The 17851-nt window shown below is 28.7% G+C and overlaps 1 pseudogene; it reads left to right on the forward strand.

Moving 5' to 3' along the window:
* Positions 1 to 441: 441 nt before the first annotated feature.
* Positions 442 to 8048, forward strand: LOC129289914 (putative leucine-rich repeat receptor-like serine/threonine-protein kinase At2g19230; annotated as a pseudogene).
* The last annotated feature ends 9803 nt before the right edge of the window (positions 8049 to 17851 follow it).

Consider the following 17851-nt stretch of genomic DNA (forward strand, 5'->3'; position numbering starts at 1 on the left):
AAGTTTTTGAACTAACAATCTTTCTATACTTACTTTTATTTCATAGAGTATTTCACTTAAAAATAAATATAAAATGATTCATTTATTAAGAGCATTTTTTGAAAAAAAAAATTTAACATATAACCCTTAAAAAAATGCCTTATATTTTTTTAATGGAAAGAGTATTATTTTTTTAAATTTGGCCCATAATAAGGATTTTGCTCCTTTCGATAGTACCAAATCCAAAACCCCCCGTCCGTTAAATCTTTTCTTCTTGGCCACAAAGTAATAGTTCAAGTCTCTAAAAGTCCAGGTCCCATTACACTTGACCAAGGCAAGTCAAAATTATGCTGTTGAACTTTTATTACATTACATGTGAACGGTACTTTATTTTTTTGGGTTATAAAATATTCGTTAATTTGCTGGTTCTTCACAGACCAGAGCTAACCATTGCCTGTAAACATGATGAAGAGAACACCAACGTGGATCAGAGTTTTCTACGTGTTTGTTTCCTTCATCCTCTTTAGCCACTCTACACTGGTTGTCTTTGCAGAAGATAATAATTCAGGCAAGCACTTACGTTTACATTTTTCTTTTTTTAAGTATGGGTGTTTGACTAAGTCCCTTATGGATTCATTGCTCCCTTCACTTTAATTTGAGAGCATTGATGATTAATTAGTGTGAATTTTACCTGCATAATTATTTCTTCATTATTCAGAATAATGATTTTCATTTCTTCTGTGGGGTTCTATTCATTCTTTAATTATAAGTCTTCAAACAAAACCTTTGCGGGAAAGTGTGTTTTTGTAATGGGAAAAAATTAAATATCATTTCTGGTCCCTCTATTTTAACTGTATTTTGTTTTTAGTCCTTACAATTTATTTTTATGTATAGTTTTTCATCCCTTTTACTTGTTTCATCTAAATTGTTAGTCTTTGCATTTTGAAAAATACTCAGAATCATCGTGAGATGACCCAAATGGTGTTAATTTTATTGAGGGGATTTAATTAACGCTATCAAACACATAATTAGATGACAAGGAAGAAAAATGCTGGCCTGACAAAATTGTTTGATTAAAAATTTTGTCTAACTAAAAAAAGGAAAATGAGTCCGCTTCCTTAAAATGATTGTTGTGCACAAGTGAAAGACATCAGAAAAAGCATAAAGGCATAGGCTTAGGGGCCCGTTTGTTTTGACTTTTTTTTTTTTTTTAAGAATCACTTTTGACAAAGTTTAAAGTGTATTTTAAAAAAATCAGAATAAAAAAAAATCAGACATATGATTATCTGAAGAAAAGCTAATCTCAATAACTTCTTGAAATAAACCCTGCAATAGATGAGAGAGAAACTAAAAGGAAACATGGCTATTTTCATGGTAATTTTTAGAGGACAAAAGTAATAATTTTTCTTAGCATTATCTTCCTCAATACACTTTATTCCTCGACCGTCATTCATCTTCTCCCTCCCTCTAGTTTGCATTGACCTGATCGGTCCCTCTTCCCAACTTTGTTAAAGGTTCAATTTGTTCTCCTTGCTAACCACACTGTTTCATAGGGTGATGGATTTCAGTTCCTTTTTGTTTGATTTTAACATTTGCTTTCAAACCCAACCTTGCTATTGATTGGGTTTGTGAGTGTTCTTAAGTTTACTGGGTTGTAGCTTTTGAGTGTTCTTTGATTTGCGTGGAAGCTATTTTGCCTTGAGATTGTTACGAGACAGTGGTAGGGCAAGATGATTCCACTGAAGCTTAGCCGCTGCTTCCACCGCTTTACCCACTAGTTTTCTTGGTCGGGCTACGGGTTCTTGTAGTTCATCTCCTTCACCAAGTTGAGAAAGCATTTTCATAATAATATTTAGAGCCGGCAATTCAAGCAAATCAGACTTATTTGAATCAAGTTTAAAATATCCTAACATATAAAAAAAACTCATATAGTCAAGTCCAACTCTAATCCTTTGAAACTCCAGGGTTTATTTTAGCTAACCTAAATACCTGAATTAAAAAGAAATTTGGGTATTCTAGCAAAGTCCATTTAAGTTTGGGCTTGACCAGGATTTTTTCATGTCTTCTAAACTCACAAACCCAATCCTAAAATTTTTTGAATTTATTTGGATTGACTGGTTGAATTTGGCCCAAATTATTGCCCTCTCACGATATTCCTCACGGCTTTACCCACTAGTTTTCTTTGTCTCCATCCCTTTGTGCTAGTCCGTAACTAAGATATCACTCCCGTAAGCTTTCTGCGCATTGCCATCAGAGTTTGATGTGGAAAGTGAATGCCTTTTTTTATGGCAGAATTAACATTGGTTAGATCTATTGATCTAACCAAAATTAACATTGTTTAGAATAATTAATGATCGTTTGAATATTTTTCAAAATATATGAAGGAACAAACGTTTCAAACAAAAAGCATGAGAAATATTGGAACAAAATTACTATGACTAAAAACAAACCTGATTAAATTATAGTATATGATCCTGGATATATATTTTTCTGTTTATAATTGTAAACAATATTAATGAGATGAAATCTTCCTTGATAATGGAGAATTATCGATGTGAACAGAGAGATTTGTTTAGTTAGTTAGTTATTAGAAGCACCTCACCTACGTCAAAGATAAAGATTATTTAAATTGTTTTTTTAGTCTAATAATAAAAATAAATTACAATATACTCCCTCCCTTTAATATTGTGAAATATTTTTAACCAAATTACACTCCTAAAGAGTTAGTTATTAGTTAGTCATCTTTAAAATTATATACTCTTTTCATATTTATTCTTATTTAATAGGATGTTTCAACTAAAAAAACTTATTTATTACACCCCTAAATAAGAGTATTTTTTGAAAAAAAAAACTCATTAATTGTATTTTAAAAGACCCAACATGCTTTATATTTTTAACATGTTATATCATAAAAAATATTTTATATTTTTGAACTGAGGGAATGGAGGGAGTAGATACATACATACATACATATATTATGAATCAAGCATCAAGCTTCTCATGTCTTTTTTTTCTTTTTTAAGCCAACTCATATGGATGGCCTGTGGTATTCAATGAAGGTAAGGGAAGCTTAAATAATAAGGAAAGTATATTAGTTCCAAAAAATTTTTGTGACACCATTTGTTGTCCCAAGTTGGCATCCCAAAATTATGGATAAATATTTGGGATGGAATTTGGAATGATTTTGAAATGCATTTGTGACTCTTTAATTATATTCTGTTGCAAATTTCCACTCCAAAGTTCCTGTTTTCTTGTGGTGCAGGTTTCATAAGCATAGATTGTGGAGCAAGCAAAGATTACGTAGATGAAGTAACTGGGTTGTGGTACCAGACAGATGAAGAGTTCATCGAAAGTGGAATCAACTATAAACTACCTCCGCAAGTTAACTTCTACAATAATCCAACCGTAGTACGACAACTAATGACACTGAGAAGTTTTCCAAATGGAGAAAGAAACTGTTACACTCTGAAACCAAAACGAGAGGATCCAAAGAAGAAGCAGAAATATTTGATGAGAGCCATATTTGCATATGAGAATTATGACTATAAAAACCAACTTCCAATGTTTGACCTTTACCTGGGGGTCAATTATTGGGACACAGTTCAATTGCCTAATTCGTCTTATTTCAAATACTATGAAATAATTATGCAGCAAGATGCTGCCACCATAAACAAGGTACAAGTGTGTCTGGTGAACATTGGACAAGGTACACCTTTAATTAACGCTTTGGAATTAAGGCCATTGAACTATGATCTCTATTCTGCTCCTCTTCCCTTATATCTACAGGTAAGATATGATATGGGCTCTGGTCTTCCACGCTCTGCTGCCAGGTAGGCACTCTACCTTTTTATTTGAGATATTTTTATATGGGTTCTTTGCATCACGTCATTTAATAAAATTGTATCAATTCAATTAAATAAAATATTATGTGTCATTATTTTTAATAATTTTATTTTTTTATAAAAAATGTCTATTTATTTATTTATCACATTTCTCTCTATATTAATTATCATTAATGTCAGAATCAATTTATATTTAATATCATATAAATGTCATGTTTTTATTGGATAGACCATGTACGATGTGTTGCATTGGGTCCATCCAAAAATTTCTCCTTTCTATTCTTCAACACCAACTTAAAAATTTAATTTGTCCTTTTATATATAATAAATAGACGGTTAATGGTTAGTTTTGCCTCTCAACTTTATCTGAAGAGTCTTTAGGCACCCCAAACTTAACTATAGATCAATATCATCCGTCAACATTAAAGATTCCCTCCCTTATCTCTTTGACTTTAACTTGCTATTATTTTGTCATTAGTGGGCCCCACATTATATTTTTTAATTTTCTTATTATAAAATATTTGAGTTTAAAGTACCTACTGACCCTTCAGGTAAAGTTGAAATGTAGTCTAGTATTTAATAAATCTTTGTTTAAACATGAGATTGATAATTTGCTTAATAGTTGTTGGGAATATAATGCAGGTTCAAGGATGACATGTATGACCGATTGTGGGTGTTTGATGATGGTGGCCATTATGGTCGCTTAAAAACAAGTGTATCAAAGTTAGAAGATTCTGTTTATGAATTGCCATTGGAGATATTAGACACCGCATCAAAGCCCCTATATAATAATTCCAATGTTTTAACTGCTAATTGGAGTTATGATGCATTGAAACAATATTATTTGTTTCTTCATTTTGCTGAAATTCAAAAGCTTCCCTCTGGCCACAAGAGAATTATCAATGTCACTTTTGATGATGATGAAAATTCCCAATCTCAACAAATCAGTCTTGAATACTTGAAGCCTGTCACCCTGCATTCCAACAATATAACTAAAGGTTATGTTAGCTTCACAGTTACAGCAGCAGCTAATTCAGATGCTCCTCCTATCCTTAATGCCCATGAAATTTACCAACTTGTCCCTCAACCAAATTCCCCTACATATACACAAGATGGTATATATATATATATATAATTGCTTTTTCATTTTCATTTCGTTTGCTTTAGTAGTTGTACCATATTTTGTTTGGTTCTATCTGTTGCATGATCATAGTCAATGCCATCATGGAAATCAAACGTACTTATGGGGTCTCTAGAACCAGTTGGCAAGGGGACCCATGTGTTCCACCTAACTTTGCATGGGCTAGTCTGAATTGCAGCTATGACAACAATATAAGGATCATTTCATTGTAAGTAGTTCAGTATTACTACTCTTATTCATAATCGGGTATATTTGAATCATTCAATAAGGATAATATATAACTATTACATGTATAATAGTCCCACATCGTGTGATTAGAGAATTAATCACAACTATATACATGAGTGGTGAGTCCTTCAAAAGGCTTGACTTGATTGGGCAATATATCTCAAAGATGAATTGCAGTATATAAATATAGATTATCTTATGTGTGTGTGTGTGTTTTTCAATCCTTTAGTTAATTATTTTACAATAGTGACCTAATTGTGAAATACAAATTGTATGTAGGAACTTAAGCTCAAGCAAACTTACAGGACAAATAACTTCATCCTTCACGGGTTTGAAAAAATTGGAGTCCTTGTAAGTTGTTACATAAGATAGGCTCTTATCTTGACTTCAAAACTATATTTAACATGTCATATATTTTTAGCGCTTACCTCTTGTTCATAGGGATTTATCAAATAATGAGTTGATTGGACAACTACCAGAATTTCTTGTAACTCTTCCTAATTTAAAATACATGTAAGATCCTACTAAATGTCATTATAGCCTTTCATGCTCAAATTATGAAGTTGTGTATCTCAAACTCTCACTTATTGTCCTTTTACTATCATGCAGTAATGTGGAAGGAAACAAGCTCACTGGTTCAATTCCTAAGGCTTTAAGAGAAAAGGCCAATTTGCAGCTAAGGTTTACTTGTCTTCAATATCAAATTCTAAATCTATTTTTATTCTAGTTCAAGACTAAATCAAATAAAACTTTGGTCCTTATTGTCATTTTCACTTGGATAATCTGAAGAATGGAAGAAATAAAACCAGATGGATGAAAATAAAAAGTTCTTACTTCTTATAAATTATATATCAATTATCAATACTCTAATATAATGTTTGGATTGGTAAATTTGAATTTTATAATTAAAATATAATATTTAAAATCAACGTATTTAAAATATTTTGTTGGATAGTTTTAAAAAAATTACAAATTCTAAAGTTAAAATCCATGAATTTAATATTTCAGGTTAGTTATGAAGAAATTTAACATAATAATGAGGAAAGTTTTTGAAATAACCAGGATTGGAGAGTGTTACAAATTATGAAGGAATTGGTATAAAAAATAGATTTGGATTTAGACATAAAATAATTGGGATATAAAAAAGCCAATTAATCTCTTGGTCAAATTATTTTTTACTCATTTTTGAAAGCCTCAAAAAATTTGACATAATGATACAGGGTCCTCCAAATCCCAGAAGATGGAAATCATAAAGCATAAGAATCGAGAGTTTTCATATTCTCAAGTTCTTCATATCACTAACAGTTTCAAAACTCTTATTGGAGAAGGAGGATTTGGGAAAGTCTACCTTGGTACTTTTGAAGATGGTACTCAGGTTGCAGTAAAATTACTTTCTCCATCATCAAAGCAAGGGTACAAGGAATTTCAATCAGAGGTTAAAATTACTTTCTCTATCATCAAAGTTATAATTTTCAATCAAAGGATTTTAAATTTAGGCAAATTGGGTAGTGAACTAATATTTTTCATTTATGATGGATCTAACTTTTAACTTGTAGCAGGCTCAACTCTTAACAGTTATTCATCATAGGAACTTGGTGCCACTTGTTGGGTATTGCGATGAAAATGATACAAAGGCATTGATTTATGAATACATGGATAATGGGGACCTCAGTCGACTATTATCAGGTTTATTTCATATCTTATGCTTAAAACTTTATAATATCACTAATCGTGTAGTTTTATTCTTGCGAGTTTCATGTGTTAAATAGTATTATATAGTTTATAAGGTCCCATTCATGGATCATAAAAGCAAGATAATATCTATTTCATCAACTTAAAGTATCATTTAGTTTTGTTTTAATTAAAAGTGATAGATCAATAACTTTGAATAACTAAATATTTATATTCATGTACGTATGTGTGTTTTTTTTTTTAAATCATTAAACATCCTATATATTGAATCAATTTTATGTTTGTAGAAAAAAATCCAAATATTTTAAGGTGGAATGAGAGACTTCAAGTCGCTGTTGATACTGCAAAAGGTAACAAACTATAATATATATTATTAATCCACTCTCTTCTTATTTATATTCTTAATTATTTTCCTTGATCTAATATAATGATCTGGAGAGAGTTGTTGCAAGGTTGGAATATCTTCATAATGGTTGTAAAACTCCTATAATTCATAAAGACTTGAAACCATCTAACATTTTATTAGACAAATTTAAAGTGGCCAAGATTGCTGATTTTGGGTTGTCTAGAGCATTTATAAATGAAAGAGATTCTCATCTATCAACTCAACCAGCTGGTACACCTGGTTATATTGATCCCGAGTAAGTAGTTCTATCATATCAATGAAAAATTTTAAGGGTATTTCCTACGAAACTACACAAGACAACATACCATTTGAAGCCTGCTTTGTTATACTATAAAAATTTAGCCTAATTAGTTGTCATCTTGCAGATTTCAAAGATCTGGAAACCTTAATAAAAAAGTGATATTTATAGCTTTGGGATGATTCTTCTTCAGCTGATAACTGGACGTCCTCCAATAAAGAGAGGAGTTGAGAGTAGTAATTTCATTCTTGATTGGGTTCAACCTAAAATTGAATGTGGGGAAATTGAAGGCATTATTGATCCAAGATTAGCGGAGAATTAAGAATTACATCGGCATGGAAAGCTGTTGAAGTAGCAATGTCATGTGTCTCAGTAATAGCAATGCAAAGGCCAAACATAAGTCACGTATTGCAAGAACTACAAGAATGCTTAGCTTTGGAGATGGATCATGATGCTATAACAGAAAGTTCACTTGGTTATACTATGAATTATGAATCAATGACCATTCTCTCTGCTAGGTAATCACAATACTTGTGTTTCCACTAAATAACACTAAGCATCATGCTTACATCTCAGGTTTAAATAATGTATCGTTGAAGGATAATATCTATTCTTTCTCATGAATTTCTAAAGGCTTTATATATAAGTTTCATTTAATATCACTCTTGAGGGAAATGACGTATAAGGATAATACACACACACACACACACACAAGTATCAATATATCAATTTCAATAGGATTAATGTGTAATGTCTCCAGATTATCCCACAAATTAAACTACATTACCATGATAATTGAAATTAATGCCTTATACTAACCATTACCATAATAGATAAGCTTAACCATGGTTCATAAGGAATAATCATAGTAAACAAGGAAAGACCGAGATTTGAAGGTCTCTTATAGTGGTAAAGTTTCAAAGTGCATCTTTTTAAAACAAAAGGTATCAAATAGTGGGATCCCAACATATTTCATCTCAATTCAAATCTAAACAGGTTAAAATGTCTTTAAAAAAGACTATATCAGCTATTGGAAGTATGGGTAAACATTTAGACTAAGAAAAAATGATCTAAAATTCTAAGTAGATGAAAAGGGCCAACTCTAGCACATTTGCCATAGCCAATTGCATATGCATTGCAACATGTGGTATAGAGGACATCCATCACGACAAACATCATCATGCGCCACTGCCAACCTTCACTGTACCATGTGTCAGAATGGCGCATGCTGTATGACAACAACTCGAATCAAATTTTCAACCCACATAACTTCTCTATTTGATGTCCAATTATGACGGTTCAAGCACTTGTGTGAATCTTATTTCAAGATCTAACTATTGGTTTTGGTTCTTTCCAAAATAATCCACATTAAATCCAATGACTTAAAATATTTTTTAACTTGTTTTATATATTAAAAAAATTTAGCAATATAACAACTTAAAAATAGGCGTTTCCCTAGTCTTAACAGCAAGTTTACAAGTACACTCAAGCACAATAACAAATTAAAACAACAAATTTACAAGTACTTTCAAGTATACTCAACAACAACAAACAAAGCCAATTTGTATATAACAACAAGGAACACAAAGGATAGGACGAAAATGAATGGAAGGACAATGGAGATATTCAAATTAACTTAAAAATTAATAGAAGATGAATTAATGAAGAAAATCAAATTTGAAAGAACCCAAAACCATAAATCAAAGTCCAAAACCCGCAAACTCAAAAGAATGATTCGTTCAAGGAGGAAAAAGCAAGAACCAACCTCTAGGAAGATGAGAGGATGCCAAAAAATGGAGAGGAAGAATGTGAGAAGAAACCACAAAACAAGAAAGGAACCAACGAAGCCTCCCAACAAGCAAACAAAGCCAAGAATCACAAACCCAATATCGTTAGGGTGCAAAATGGTGGTTGAGTTGCCAAAAATGTGGTTTTCAAAGCTTTCGTGTGCATCTAAATGAGAAATGAAACAAAGATGAATGCAGATTTTAAAACCAAAAACTTGACAAAAATAACCATCAAGTAATATCTTTTTTACGATTATCTTCTAATAACTGTCAAATATATTATTCAAATATTAGACAATCATTTGCAAACACCACAACTAAAAAACATTAGGTGGTATTTTCAATATAAAATGGTACCGCTTGTCAATTTTTTTATTTATAATTTTTAAAATTGAACAAGAGGTAGCGTTTATTCTGAAAAATGCTACAGCTTGATGTTTCTGAATAATTTAGGTAGCATCTCAATTATTAACACGAAACACTGCCTAATAGTAATAATTAAAAAATAATAAACATAAAAAAACCCTCAAAACTAAAATAAAAAACAATTTGAAACCCTGAAATACTTTTACCTAATGGTTTCGCTATCAATCACTCAAATTCAACTTGAGTATTTATAATTAGATAAATTAAAATGAGTCAAGAAAAAAACTAAGTCTCATGTTTAACCTGACCAGGGTTATTTAAAACGATTTGAGCATTGCTTGAAAAAGTTCTTGGTAGCTTTTCCACAAAGAAACGTTACCTGAAGGTTTGGCCATCAATCTTTATTTTAGCTATCAGCCACTTATCTCTTGGCAATAAAAATAATTATGCTAATAAAAATAGTTATAGTACTTATTTTAATTATAATAATTATAGGTATTACAATTTCATAATAATTAAAAATAATTAATATATTATTATATTAATAGTTATTAAAAAATTATTATAACAATAATCACGATGATCATATTAAAATAATAATTATATTTATTAAAATTATAATAATTATATTATTCATAATAATAATATATTAACAGTAATTATTTATTATTATTTATATTAATATAAAGTTAATATTACAATAAATATTATATTTATCATTATTGTTATTCATTTTAAAATTAAAAAAATTGAATGACTCTAGGGAAACAACACCTGAGGGTTCAACGCCAACTTAATTAGCCATTTATCAGCTCACCATATATCTCTTAACTATCAAGCATAATAATTATATTATCGAGAATATTTAAAATAATAACTATTATATTATTATATTCATATCAATTGTATAGTAATTAGTAATAATATATATGTTCATATTAATTATATAATAATTATGTTAATTAGCAAGCATAGTTACCATGCAATCCTAGAATTCTAGCAATCATATGACAAACTAGCTTCATTAGGTTCCTAATGTGTAAATTGCCATTGGACTTGCTAGAAACAGCCACTAACAGTACCTAATTTGAAATTAAACAATTGATTAAATTCAAATCAAGTTTCCAATGATTTAACAATGCAATCACACCATTTAATACATTGGACCAATTCTAGAACAAGGCAAGCATGTGAATATAATAATGAAGCTAAAAATTCCAGCAAAAAAACCTACATTCCAATAGCCAAAATACAAGTTCTTCTCAATCAAATGTCTCAAGCATTTTATCAAACACTTAAAGTGCACTAGTTGCAATCCTCCAAACCAAATTTGAAAATCTAGAAAATTGCAATTAGAATAGAGAAGAAAACTAGAATTAAAATTGCTTAGCCTCCTTGAAGATCAAGAACTCATGCACATCCACTTTGCTCCTTGGAATCCAAGTGATCTAGCCTTGCATCATTCCCTCCAAGAAATCTCCAAATCCATGAAGAAGCTCGGCCATTGTGAGAAGTGAAATACTGTGCGATTTTTATGGACGAATTGAGATGAGGACCGAATTTATTCAAGAATTTGAATCGGACAATATGGAGTTGATTTTGATCAAATCATAATTGGAATTGAGTGGAGGGCATGTGCAAGATTAAGAAGAAGAAAGAGTGAAGCGGTGGAAGTGAAGAAGAAAGAGATCAGATGAAACGGTGATGATGACGATCCGAACAATTACAAGGGTGAGCACGTGATGTTTCTGAAATTTTTGGAGGAAAATATTATTATTATTTTTTGGAAATTTATTAAATGATTAGTAATTAAAAAAGAATTCTAAGAGGAAAAAAATAAAATAAAGGGAAGGAAAATTGGAGAGAAGAATTTCTCCCTTTATCCTCTTCCTTCTTCTCTTTTTCATAAAGTCACCTACACAAAAAATTATAAAATCAATAGAAAATAAATTTTAGGAAATTTAAAATAATATTCAATAAAATATGGAAAGATATGCAATAAATCACAACAATTCCCTAAAAAATATTTCTTTGCCCCTTAATTGCAATTTATTAACCAATTAAACCCAAATAGTCCAAAACAAGTGCAAAAAAAAAAAAACCCAATAAAAATGGGGTAAAATATGTAAAATATGTGAACCATCAGTGGGCCAATGCCATCTCACCATCACCTCACTATCACTTCATCACCAAGTGAGAAATTTTTAGATAGATTGGGTGCACTACGTCATTTGTGGTCTATTCAATAAAAATATAACATTCATATGGTATTAAATATAAACTAATGCTAATATCAATGATAATAGAGTGAGAAAAGGAAATAAATTAATTATGTATTCCATTATAAAGATAAAATTAATTGAAATAATGTTGTATAAGATTTTATTTAAATGATTTAGAGCATTTTAATTGGATATACCACAAATGATGTGGTACATCTTATTTGTCGCTGTCATGTCAAATATTATTACTTTCAATTATGACTTGACACAGTATGAACTCACAACCTCACAAGCCTAGTGTCTTTATGCCCACCTTATTATCAGTTGAGATGAAATAAATTTTTAGTCTTAATTGATAAATTAAATATATAAAATTTAATCACAAACATATATATAAATAAATATATTAGTTAAATTTACTTATTTTTTAAAATTATATTTATTTATTAATATGGTAAAATTAATTTATATAATAATTATTTCTATTATATTTTTATTTTAAAAAATTATTTTTGATAATAAATTTAATATTAAATTGAAAAAATATTTTATTATCATTATATATTATATTATAATTTGTATCTATATAATATATAATATTTTAAATTTATAATTTTTATTTTTAAATAAGAATAATTAAGTATACAACTTTAATTACTATTACTATTGTTAATAAGAAACAAATAATTTAATATAATAAATTATTTTAAATTAAAATTTTTAAATTATTTATTTATAGCATAATAATAAATTATTAAATAAATTATATATAAATATATATTATACTAAAAAATTTAAAATAAAAATAATTTGTAAGGAAATTTTGATAAAAAGCTTTGTGACAGAATTTTTCATCTCAAATTCTGTCACTAAATTGAAATAAGATACCTTGAAATTAAATTATTTTTGATAGATTAGTGATGAAATAATGACAAAATTTTTGTGACAAAACATTCAATCGCTAAATTCTGTAGTGATGGATTAGCCATAGATTAGCAAGGGAAACTTATTCCATTGCTAATTTCCACCACTAATTTGCTTTTTTTGTTGTTGTTGTTGTTGTGGGGTTTTCTATTATGAGTCTAAGACTAAGATGAGAGAGTGAAAGTGAGAGATGGAGTCAGCGAGATGAGAGAGAGACCTAATCAGATGAGGGTGAGGGTCATGATAGGATCTGGGTTTGGAATTTCAATGGGATTGGTTTTGGGGGAGAGAAGTGAAAGGGACAAAGGTCACACATGGAAGCTAATGTGGTAAGCCATCAAAGCACTTAAGTGTCAAAATTTTTAACTTAATGGTCAATATAGTTAAACCCTAAACAGTAGGGCAAGATTGTATCCAATTGAAAAATGTTGGAGTGAAGTTGCACTTAAAAAAAGAAAATAGATAGAAGATAACAGGTATGCCTGTGTTGAAACTGATTTGTACATTAACCCTTTTTTTAAAAAAATATGGTTTTATGGTGATTTTCTCTTTAAAAAAAATAGTTATTTCAAAAAATTACCAAGTCTAGTAAATTGTTTTCTTTGGAAAAAACACTTTAATTTACTAGAGTGTTTTGTCCAAAAGCATTCTATTGACGTTAATTTCTTAAATAAAAAAAATTAATTTTTTAAAGTATTTTTTATGCGCACATAAGGATTTTGTATATTTTGCCTTTGTGTATTAAATAATTTTTGTGCATAAATACTGGTGTATATGGACACTCCTTAAGCTTTGTTTTTTCTTAATAGTGTCTAAGGTTTGTTTATATGGGATGGAACTTCTCAATACCTTTCCAGTTTGGTTGTTTTGGACCATTTGATACAACTTACAGAAATGATTCCTAATGACCAAACTAATGAAATATTCTTCCATAAATAAAAATGAATGAATATTTATACCTGCTAATGTTATTCGTTCACCCATCTCTACAGTCTACGTACTAAAATCAACGTTTATAAAAATAAAAATGCATAAAATTTTGAAAAAAATATCATAAAAAAGTATGACTTTGTAAATAATTCAACAGTGTAAAATGATATTTTAACGAAACTATTTTCATGACAATTTCATAATTAATTGTTGGGATAATACATTCAATATTACATGGATTCATTAGAGGTTATTCATCTATCGTTTGCTGGTCTTTGTGATGCATAGGACATGAAAAAGATATATAGGTGAGAACATGGAATGGTTATATTGACTTGTTTGTTTTAAAGATTATCTTTTTGCTATTTCTTTACAAACATTGTTGAGCCTTTTCTATTGAGAAGAAAATTATTCTCTACAATATTAGTGCTATGCTTTTGGCAGTATTTTGGTTATCCATTCACTAATTGCCTTTGCTTATTTATATCTGAGTTTAATAGAATATTCAGTTTTAGATATTGAACTTTTCTGTTCAATTTTTCCATTGACAGTGCTAGTAGAAGGGTAGAGATAACGCTATTTATCAATCTCTAAGTAGATGAACTTGGCGTGAGAGAGTTAATGCAATATCTCTGAAGAAAATTACAGGAACTAGATATGTATAAAATTATAGGAACTATATAGGAACTAAATATGGCAACCACATATATTTGCTGAAATGCTCCTACGGTCCTGTCTTTAAGATTTAGACAACGAGACACCTTAAATTGGTGAAATTTGTATGTTTATCATATTTCAGTGTTATTCAGAAAAAATAAAAAATAAAAAAGATGTTATTTCAATAATTTCTAGGGAGAGTGACATATAGGTTCCAAGAGAATTAATTAATTCAACTTAAATCCCAAGTATCAAATTTCAAGAATTTGCAAGTTTGATTCTCAATTTTAAAATTTTGTTGTGACTAATTTAAAATTCGTGTTCCAAATTTAACAGGAAAAACAAACTTATTTATTCTTCAACTATGTTACAGATTGAATTCCATAATATCAGAATGTTCTAATTTCTGATTGGCATTTCTAGTTTAGAGATGATTGCATTGCCTTTGCATATGTCTCAGAAGTATGGAGTGGATGCTGCTTGATTACACTATAACAATGAATGTGCTGTATAAACATTGTTCACATATTTATTCATAGCAAGGCTTAGCTGGTGCTTAGATGATCTTGAAATATCACTGCTCATTTTTACATTTTTGTTAATTGAACCCTGGATTTTTTTTTGGTAAGTTGAAATTATTCTCGCTAATTTTGTATGTTTCTTCTTTAAAGTAATACTGGTTTCAATTAATTTACTGATTTTCTTTAATGTTGTTCTGTCGAACTAATTTTAATATTATATACTAATATATCATGATATTTATTTAGTCAAAAGTGTATGAATTAGTTTCATGTGTTGCATATATTAATTAATGTTATTATAGTAGCTGCTAATTAATATATTATTCACGTGTTGGTCAAAAATTATATTTTTCACGTTTAATTATTGTGTCATCCATCACTTACTTATCAAGAGACGTAGCTGAGGATAATAGTACTAATAATTAATGATATTGAGTCAAGTGAGAAATAGAAGTATAATAGGATTGAGAAGAAGAGAAAGGAATTCAGAAGTAGAGAAAACAAAGGGAAATCAAAGGATATAATCAGAGGTTGATCTGAATAGTACTTGTGTGTTATCATGTCATTAGTCTTAGTTACAATTGAGAGAGCAATCCTAACATTTATAGAATTCAGGAAATGCTAGGCAACAACGTTAGAATATGACAACCTAACTACCCTTGACGACTAATAACTGTCTAATTAACATAGGCTTTTATTATTTTCGTGTCATTTTAATTTGTATTTTTTTATTTGTTCATCCTTGTTATCCTATTTTTATCTCATGTTATTTGAAATGTAGTGCCTAATAACTATTTTCTTTGTTTTTTTTTTCTCCTAAGTGGATTGGCATTATTCCAAGTTTGGTTCAATAAATTATGGTATGTATGTATGTATGTGTTATATGTTAGTGGCAATATAGCAGCACTTTAAGCTAGGATACAAGGGAAGAAGAAAACGTGTTAAAGCATTGCGAATCATAAGGTAAATACCCTTTCTTACTTAGTTTTCTAATTTATCTTTTGATTTTCTTACCCTCCAAGTCTGTTCTGTTCTGGCCAAAAAGGTGGAAAGCAAATTGCAGTGATTCTGTGACTATTGGAAGTAGTATAGTGTGGTAACTGGATGCAATAATGTTTCAAGTCATGAGCAAAGTTATTTCCATCTTTTCCTTTGAATAATTATATTTAAAAATAGTGATGTCATGTCCATCTCGTGTCATATCACTCGTTCCATGCCATGTCACATACTCCCTTCATTCAAAAATATAAAGTAATTTTTTTAGGAGTTGAATGTTAAAAAATGTAAGGCATTCTTAGTCTTTAAGGTATAATCATTGTCTTTTTTTTTTTCAAAAAATGCCCCCATTGATAATGACTTTATATTTATCGTAGGGTATTTAATAAGGATAAATATAAAAATATAGGGTTAGTTTAAAAATAGGTAATTATTTTTCTTCTTTGCCAGTTGAATTGAAAGGCACCTACAGTTATTATTTAACTACACAAATATATCAAATAATATATTATAAAAATACGTATACATATTAAATTTTATTTTCAATTAGTACTATGTTAAAATATTTTATTTTATTTAAATTATTCTTTATATTATAATTTTTAATAAAATATTATTTTATTACTGAAAAGGTACTTAAAATAAGGAAAATATTAAATATTGAATAATTTTATTATGAATATTTTAGTTAATTAATATAAAAAAATTATCCAATATTAACTAGGCAAGAAGAGATACCAAATTATTCAATCATTGAGTTTTCCAAGTGACTTGTTTTGTTGTCTAGCTTTGCCCTTAATTTATGAATATGAATATAAAGGAATTAATTAACTTAAATGGAAAATACCCATTTTTATAATTTGTTGCGCAATAAATATTTAGGATATAAATAAACAAATGTCCTACAACTTTTTCTCCAAGCGCGCTTGGTACCCTAATTTTTTTTATAGTAATATCCTCTTGAAACCTTCAAAATGGTACAATGTATTAGAATTATTATATTAAGTATGCTTACGATAGTATAGTCCATCACAGTAGTTTAAACCATTTAATTAGGTATTTTCTAAGCTTATGTATTTATGATTTATGTTTTAATATTTAGATGTGAGACTTCTTTATGTTTTAATATTTCCTCTACTATGAGTTTCGATAGGGTCATCTGTTTTGCTGTTGATGATGAATTGAGAGAATAGGCAAAAGTTGAGTGGCAGTGGAAGTAGCAATAGGTCAGCCATTGCTAAAAAAAAAAAAAGTTAGGATATCATGTGTCCTAGAAAAAAAGTTTCAGGATATTTTAATCTTTTTATAATATAAAAACACATATATTATATTTTACACTTATTTTTTAGAGTAAAATATAGTCATCTTTCTTTCATTTTGTTAAAATTATAGATATATTCATTTTATTTTAAAAATATACACTTCAGTTCAATCTTTAACTTATTAAGAATATTCAGTTAAAGATTCTAAAATCTTAATTTTTATTTTTAATTATTACTTTACTCTTATGATGTACTCCCTCTGTTTAAAAATATAAGGCATTTTTAACCGAATCTCACCCCCAATAAAGTAGTTATTTACTTTTTAATTAACTTTATTTTTTCATATTTACTCCTATTAAACACCCTACGATAAATATAAATTTATTACTAATAGGGGTAATTTTAGAAAAAAGACAATGATTATATCTCAAAAGACTAAAAATATCTTATATTTTTAAACATCTAACTTTTTAAAAAATGTCTTATATTTTTTAACGAAAGGAGTAATTGTTAGTCTTAATTTCTTTCAATTTTAAAAAAAATTAAATAATTTAATATATCAATATTTAAAAAAATAATTTAAATTTAAAATTTATGTTAAAAATAATTAAATTTAGAGAAAAATAAACATAAATTAGATTGATCAATTTATTATATTAA

This window comes from Prosopis cineraria, unplaced genomic scaffold (genome assembly GCF_029017545.1).
Source record: "Prosopis cineraria cultivar Desert tree isolate PC_DT_omini unplaced genomic scaffold, ASM2901754v1 PC13, whole genome shotgun sequence".
NCBI classification, from domain to species: domain Eukaryota; kingdom Viridiplantae; phylum Streptophyta; class Magnoliopsida; order Fabales; family Fabaceae; genus Prosopis; species Prosopis cineraria.